The sequence below is a fragment of the Spea bombifrons genome, chromosome 10 (assembly GCF_027358695.1).
Source record: "Spea bombifrons isolate aSpeBom1 chromosome 10, aSpeBom1.2.pri, whole genome shotgun sequence".
Classification (NCBI taxonomy): domain Eukaryota; kingdom Metazoa; phylum Chordata; class Amphibia; order Anura; family Pelobatidae; genus Spea; species Spea bombifrons.
Window position 1 is genome coordinate 26,435,040 of NC_071096.1, and position 7,988 is coordinate 26,443,027.

The window sequence follows — 7,988 nt, forward strand, 5'->3', positions numbered from 1 at the left end:
ACAGGGGAGAATAAATCCCACCTACACGTGTCTTAGATGGTTTCTTACAGGGAGGTCAGGGGATAATATATTTACCTAACAGAGGGTGTGTGGTATTTCCTAATACAGGGGATGTAGCTCAGTGGTAGAGCGCATGCTTTGCATGTATGAGGCCCCGGGTTCAATCCCCGGCATCTCCAGGGCTTTGTTTTATATGTACTTACAGTAATGTCCAATAAAAGAATCAAACGTGATGTTTTGTTTGCTCAATAACATAAGCATTTACTGAAGTTAATAGTATATGTATGAGTTTATAATGCATGTGAGGTGTACTTACTGGCTACGTTGTAGACACAGACATAATAGCAATTAGTCTGCCTCCCTTTCGCTTACAACCTGTAGTAGAATGAATGGAGTTTTTTGGGAGAAAGATAAAAAGTAGCCTTTTTTCTTCAATGCTAAACTACTAGACGCTACGCAGAACCATACGCAACAAAACTGGGTTGCACTGTGTGTTCTGACACCTTACTATCAGAACCAGCATTTATTTCTTCAGCAATTTGAGCTACTGTAGCTCGTCCTTTGGATTTGACCACACGGGCCAGCCTCCCGCACTCCACGTGCATCAATGCCCATTTATACTATTAGAAAGCAGAACAAAAAGGCTGCGGATATAGCAAGCTTTCCAAATTCTGCATGTTCTGCATTTTCATGTTAGGTTATTGGTTGATTTTCTATTATTATTATTATTATTTATTACAAGAACCTTGTGATCAGCTTTCCATAACAGTGCTCTTATAGTATTGTTACTCTGATACTTTTTTCCGATATGCTTTCAATAATGCATACACGCATATGTGATGGAAAGTATTGATTTTTGTAATTGTGGGTAATCCTGGTAGGCCCTAAAATCTGGAGCTGTTGGTTTCATAATGAATTAGAACAATATCCTCTAACATTTCAACTATGATTGTATTTATCTTGTAATCCTTAATAAATAAAAAAAGTAAAATATAATTCTTGGGTGGCATCTGTTGATTCTCTGTGGTCTGATCTCTCAGCAAAGCCTTATAAGACTTAACATTTTTATGATGCAAGAAGAACCAAGGATGGAGTTTTTACTAATAAACACAACACAAAGCATCTAAGGCATAAATATTGAGGGATTCCATTACACTATATAGCCACATATTGCTTAGCTGCGACTATGTCAATGTACCACAATGGTTTTTCATTGATGGTTTTGGAGATTAGGGTCTGTATAGCAAAGGGATCAAATGTTATATGGCATCTCACTTATAATTAATGTTTTTTTCTAGATAACGAGGAAAAGATATTCTCTCGAATGTCTGAAAATATCTGAATGCTATTATCTAACCAGGGTCCTAGGAGTCCATGTGGCACCTAATGAAGAGACTAGACTTGACAATAGATGCAAATGCCCCAATTCCAACCACTTTCTCCTCCCTGTTTATTATCATACTTGCCTCTTCAGTCAGCTTTAATATAATTTTCCAGTAAGGTACCAGTGCCCTAATTAATAGATTTCTCCCATGACCTGTTTATGGGAGATAGTATTTTTCCACTGCAACTATAGAATCTAACTGTCCATAGTTCACAAAACAAATATGTATCAAAGTTCTCCAATGTCAAACACAACTGTTAGTGTGAGCAAAGTTTGTTTAACCCCTTAACACTCACATGTTTCTCGGCGCCATAACATTCCATCAAACACATGTTCATAACATTTTTTTCATGTGAGTGAGCCGTGTAATTGGTTCCAAAGGTTTCTTTTACTGGAGAAAATTGTGACTTTCTTCTCATTCCTTAGTCCTACGTACTTTGACACATCCTCTGCACAAATCACCTATCTTGCCACATGTCTCTTACACTTTGATATGCTGCAATGTTAAAGATAATACCGGTTTTAACTTGGTGTAATGATTGTATACATTTTGCTTGCACTTTGACCTCAATGAATCCAGACACGTAACTTTCTTAATTGGCCAACGCCAATGTTCCAAACAATTGAGTCTAAGGGTCCAATGAGAGACAATAAGGGTGATTTCAAAGCATATCTATGATTGAAAAGGTAAGCCAACAAGCAATATAAAGTACCACAACTGATGTATAAATATTAGTTAGTTTTTTGTGTGTGGTGGTGGGGCGGAGAAAATCTACTACCACTTACGAAGAGGTGGTATTGTATCTGCCCCTGAAATTTGGGGGGGGGGGGGTATGGCGATATGAGCTTAAGTAAAGTATCGCATGTATATGATTCTAGAATAACGAGCGATAAATCCTCTCTTGTACCATAACTTGGAAAGACACTTTTTGTTAGAGCTAAAGCTTGTATGCTTACAAAACCTGATAGAAACAAGGCATGGAATCAGTTTAGTTTCAGTTATTCTCTGAAAGCCCTTTCTTTTGGAGCCTGGCCATCTAACCTATTTGACACAGCTAATGGGTCACTTTGGTCTTATTTAGAATGAACTTTTCACTCAATAAACATACTTCTGCTATGAGGTCATTTTGTTCCTACGTGGAACTAACCTTTAAACTGATCGCTTTTTTTCTTTCTTAATCAAACTATTTTAGAAAATAAATACATGAATTTAACCTGAATTTAAAGTCACAGTATCTGAGCAATCCCACTCCTGAGAGACACCAAGAAATACTAATTTTGCTTCAGTCATAATGTTTGCTGGGAATAAAGGTCCCAAAAGCAGGTACTGAGAAGTTGATGTCATAGAAACTGAAAAAATCTTTAAAGTTTTTGGTGAAATTGATGTCACAGCTGCTATTGTAACTTTATCCAATGACGCATGTAATTTTGTGGCAGAGCTCTCACTGTTAAGTGGTGCTTTATGGGCACAGCTGGCTTCTGTACTCATGCGCAGAAGAGCACAGCAAAGGCATGAAGGTGGAAGTGAACAAGATAAAAGTGTTTTTGTTTTGTTTTTTTAATTCTTAACAGGTTGTGCAAATTTTCCTTTTAATAGTTAAAACTAAAAAAGAAATTCAGTGTTACTTTAGAAATTGAAAAGGTGTATTTTTTCTTTTCTTTCTATAACTATATAATAGCAAGTAAGCTGCCTTAATGGGCCTCTTGCCACTAGATGTCCTAAGGTGAAAACCCATTTGGCCCTTTTTAATCTGCCTATGCTCCTGCCCACAGAGCAAAAGGCTATACCAATTCCTGGTAATCAGCTGTCATGCAGTCACTCAAGGAAGGGTTCCTACCCTTTTTTCGATTACTGACCCCTAATGGAATGCCCAATACATACCCCCTCTGCCAGACTGTGGAAATCATCACCAGTCCTATTAGGCAGGGCTACCATCAGAAATCTTGGGGCCTTGCAATGGGTGTTTTTTATTTATAATTTCAAATTATGGTGTGACAATGTGTTGGATGGAATACTTGGTAGAACAGTGTCCCCTGGTGCTATAATATAAGAATTACATGTTTTCTTAATCGCAATTTAATGCATTTTTCCGCATAAAAGCCTTCAATCTTTATCAGTGTTTGGTCTCATCCAGCCATATACATATGCAATGCATGTTTAAAAAAGCATATGCATCTCCCCAGACATAATAATCACAAACAACCCCTCTCATCTGACTCATTTTCCTGTTTTAAAGTCTTAAACCTTAAAAAGTCATACAGCCATATTTCTATTGCATGTTTATTAAAAAAAAAAAAACTTATACCTCCCCGTCGGGGAATCGAACCCCGGTCTCCCGCGTGACAGGCGGGGATACTCACCACTATACTAACGAGGATTGGCTGAGAGAAGCCTGACCTTTAGATGTGACAAGACTATCATATCCTGTTCTATATACACCAAATTTTATCAGTCAGCTTCTGCTAGATATGTCCCTGCTTGAGGTTATATAAAATAATAAATGTGAAGGCTGATGTATATTAGCCTGTAGTTGTGGGAGGGGCTATGGTTATTTAACCAACACCTCTCCCTTCCGCAGCTATGTTACAGCGCCTAACGTTGGCAGATGCTATACAGGAAGTGATGTCACGGAGCTTCAGGAAGGAATATTGCGGTTTTCGGCTAGTATTGGCAGCGTGGGATGTCTGCGTTTCAGGACTCCTGCAAATCAGGTTTTTTCGGGGTTATTCGAGAGGGGACACCCCCCTTCCGGTTATACTTTATTTTCTCATTGCTTGCTTGGTCGTTTATTATCTCATTTACGGGGTCTATGTGGGGTTTTGTTGTTGGTACAGACTGCTTTGCGTGTGCAAGGTGCTGCGCAGGTGCTGCTAATCAAACATAAACCTTCCCAAGCATGTTTTTACTTTCTTCGTTATCTCTATATGTTTCTTTTACGAACATAGCAGTTCACTGGAGCTATGCTGGGTACTTTTATTGATTCAGATTGTTTATATGTATGCATGGCCACACAGGTGCACTTCTCATACTCAAATGTTACTAAGCCTGTTTAACCCTTTTACTACCGATACCTGTTGGATACCTCTAGTCCTGCGCTACACATCATTAAGCACGCTCTCTTTCCGTCATGCTTTTATACTGTTGAGCTCATTTTACTATGTCTGCGCTTCTACAGAGCTTCAGTTCCTTATCCAAGCGTATTTACAGTTGCTCGCTATATCGTTCTTGGAGTTACTCATTGAATGTTACAGCTGGTCAATTACATTGGCTGTTGTTGGAGTACTTTCAAATTATACTTAATTCCAATTATTTCCTGTACACATCAAATTCCATAACTACTGGGAACTTGAATATGATGGTATATTGTATCCTGAGCTGCATGGTGCAGAGAGCATCTCATTAGTCAGGTCACGTGGTTTGTGTATGAATTTGTTACCCTTTCCACTTTGACAACCGCTCATTTGTGGATAACAATCAGCATACAAGCTACATTCACTAGTTTACTCTGTTGGTCTCCTACTGCTTCTGCTAGGAGGCTGTTCCACGTACCAACCGGCCCTCTTGAATTTTCTTCAGGTTACTCTATACTGTTCAGCCTGGCCATGTGATAAGTCTTGTATGTTCTTATGTATTCACTGTGCTGGTTCTTGTATTTGCAGATTAAATTTGTTGTGTATTTCTGGTAGTAGGCACTGTTGCTGTACTCTCGCTGGCCCCTGTACTCTCGCTTTAATAAAAAATACATTTAAAAAAAAAAAAACAGGACCTCCCCGTCGGGGAATCGAACCCCGGTCTCCCGCGTGACAGGCGGGGATACTTACCACTATACTAACGAGGATTGGCTGAGAGAAACTTGAACTTTAGATGTGACAAGACTATCATATCCTGTTCTATGTCCACCAAATTTCATCAGTCAGCTTCTGCTAGATATGTCCCTGCTTGAGGTTATATAAAATAATAAATGTGAAGGCTGATGTATATTAGCCTGTAGTTGTGGGAGGGGCTATGGTTATTTAACCAACGCCTCTCCCTTCCGCAGCTATGTTACAGCGCCTAACGTTGGCTGATGCTATACAGGAAGTGATGTCACGGAACTTCAGGAAGGAATATTGCGGTTTTCGGCTAGTATTGGCAGTGCGGGATGTCTGCGCTTCAGGATTCCTGCAAATCAGGTTTTTTCGGGGTTATTCGAGAGGGGACACCCCCCTTCCGGTTATACTTTGTTTTCTCATTGCTTGCTTGGTTGTTTATCTCATCTACGGGGTCTATGTGGGGTTTTGTTGTTGGTACAGACTGCTTTGCGTGTGCAGGGTGCTGCGCAGGTGCTGTTAATCAAACATAAACCTTCCCAAGCATGTTTTTACTTTCTTCGTTATCTCTATATGTTTCTTTTACGAACATAGCAGTTCACTGGAGCTATGCTGGGTACTTTTCTTGATTCAGATTGTTTATATGTATGCATGGCCACACAGGTCCACTTCTCATACTCAAATGTTACTAAGCCTGTTTAACCCTTTTACTACCAATACCTGTTGGATACCGCTAGTCCTGCGCTACACTTCATTAAGCACGCTCTCTTTCCGTCATGCTTTTATACTGTTGAGCTCATGTTACTATGTCTGCACTTTTACGGAGGTTCATTTCCTTATCCAAGCGTATTCACAGTCGCTCGCTATATCGTTCTTGGAGTTACTCATTGTAGGTTACAGCTGGTCAATTACATTGGCTGTTGTTGGAGTACTTTGAAATTATACTTAATTCCAATTATTTCCTGTACACATCAAATTCCATAACTACTGGGAACTTGAATATGATGGTATATTGTATCCTGAGCTGCATGGTGCAGAGAGCATCTCATTAGTCAGGTCACGTGGTTTGTGTATGAATTTGTTACCCTTTCCACTTTGACAACCGCTCATTTGTGGATAACAATCAGCATACAAGCTACATTCACTAGTTTACTCTGTTGGTCTCCTACTGCTTCTTCTAGGAGGCTGTTCCACGTACCAACCGGCCCTCTTGAGTTTTCTTCAGGTTACTCTATACTGTTCAGCCTGGCCATGTGATAAGTCTTGTATGTTCTTATGTATTCACTGTGCTGGTTCTTGTATTTGCAGATTAAATTTGTTGTGTATTTCTGGTAGCAGGCACTGTTGCTGTACTCTCGCTGGCCCCTGTACTCTCGCTTTAATAAAAAATACATTTAAAAAAAAAAACATGACCTCCCCGTCGGGGAATCGAACCCCGGTCTCCCGCGTGACAGGCGGGGATACTCACCACTATACTAACGAGGAATGGCTGATATTCTGTATTGATGTCACGAAAGCTGAGAATACACTTGTATCCATTCGTTTCCTGATCTTCATCCACCAAACTTAACAAGACCCACCATAAAAGGGGAGTAATCAGTTAATCAGGAAGCATTAGAATCTGAAGTTATGATGGATTAGTACAGGCAGTGAAAGAGGCTTAGCTGCTAAATATCATATGACTTCTCACAACAAAGTAAAGTTTGTAAATGATAATAAAACACTAACTGTATACATATAAAAATGAACACACTAGGATTTTCACAGAAAAATTATATACTGGGTTACAAACCGCAACTCAACATTTTGTGTCCTCTTGATAAAACTCCCAAAGCTGGGGCTAAAGCATTGAGTCTCTGTATGTAACCCACTATATATAATGCAATTTATATTCTGCCAAAATTCCAGTGCCCTCATTCTTCATGTACATTATCTGTGCTGTAAGAGGGAACTGTATAAAGTAAATATTTATTGAAATTGGATTTGACTCCAAAAACAAAAGAAATGCAACAGACATACCAATAAATGTGACAGAACATCACCCTTAGAAAGACATAATTATCACAAACAACCCCTTTCATCTGTCTCATTTTCCTGTTTTGAAGTCTTGAACCTTAAAAAGTCATACAGCTATATTCCTGATGCATGTTTAATATAAAAAAAAATACACCTCCCCGTCGGGGAATCGAACCCCGGTCTCCCGCGTGACAGGCGGGGATACTCACCACTATACTAACGAGGATTGGCTGAGGAAGCTTGGGATGTGAAACAAACTAACAATAATCTTGCATCAATCACAAACTTTGTGTAGACACAAATAGTACTTGTGTGTTGTCATGTCAACGCTCTTCTTAACCAAGAACAAGCAATAGCGGGTTTCTGGGTGGAAGAGCATTAAAAACCAAACCCCCTGCCTATAAGTCTATTTTATGACTATTTGTAGGAAGAAAGCCTTTGACAACCATGAACTACAATTCCCGTCTACCCAAATACTGTAGTTACATTCACGTTGCATGCATTAACAAATGGCCGGTTAGCTCAGTTGGTTAGAGCGTGGTGCTAATAACGCCAAGGTCGCGGGTTCGATCCCCGTACGGGCCATTAGCTTATTTTCTTTTATTTCAGTGACATTAGTAGAGACTCGCATTGAGCAGGGGTTCTTGTGATATAAACAAAACGAGCCCCAGAAAGTATGAAAAATATGAACGCACTGTATCTGCGGTGACTTTGTATACAATTACATATTGTAAGCAGGTATTGTAGCAGGAAGAAGCAGGCTTTAAACTTTGTTTCT

At 39.5% G+C, this 7,988-nt stretch overlaps 1 non-coding gene across 1 annotated transcript; it reads left to right on the top strand.

Annotated features, from left to right (window-relative positions):
- Positions 1-107: 107 nt before the first annotated feature.
- Positions 108-179, top strand: TRNAA-UGC (transfer RNA alanine (anticodon UGC)). The gene has a single exon. It is a non-coding gene; the product is annotated as a tRNA-Ala (tRNA).
- The last annotated feature ends 7,809 nt before the right edge of the window (positions 180-7,988 follow it).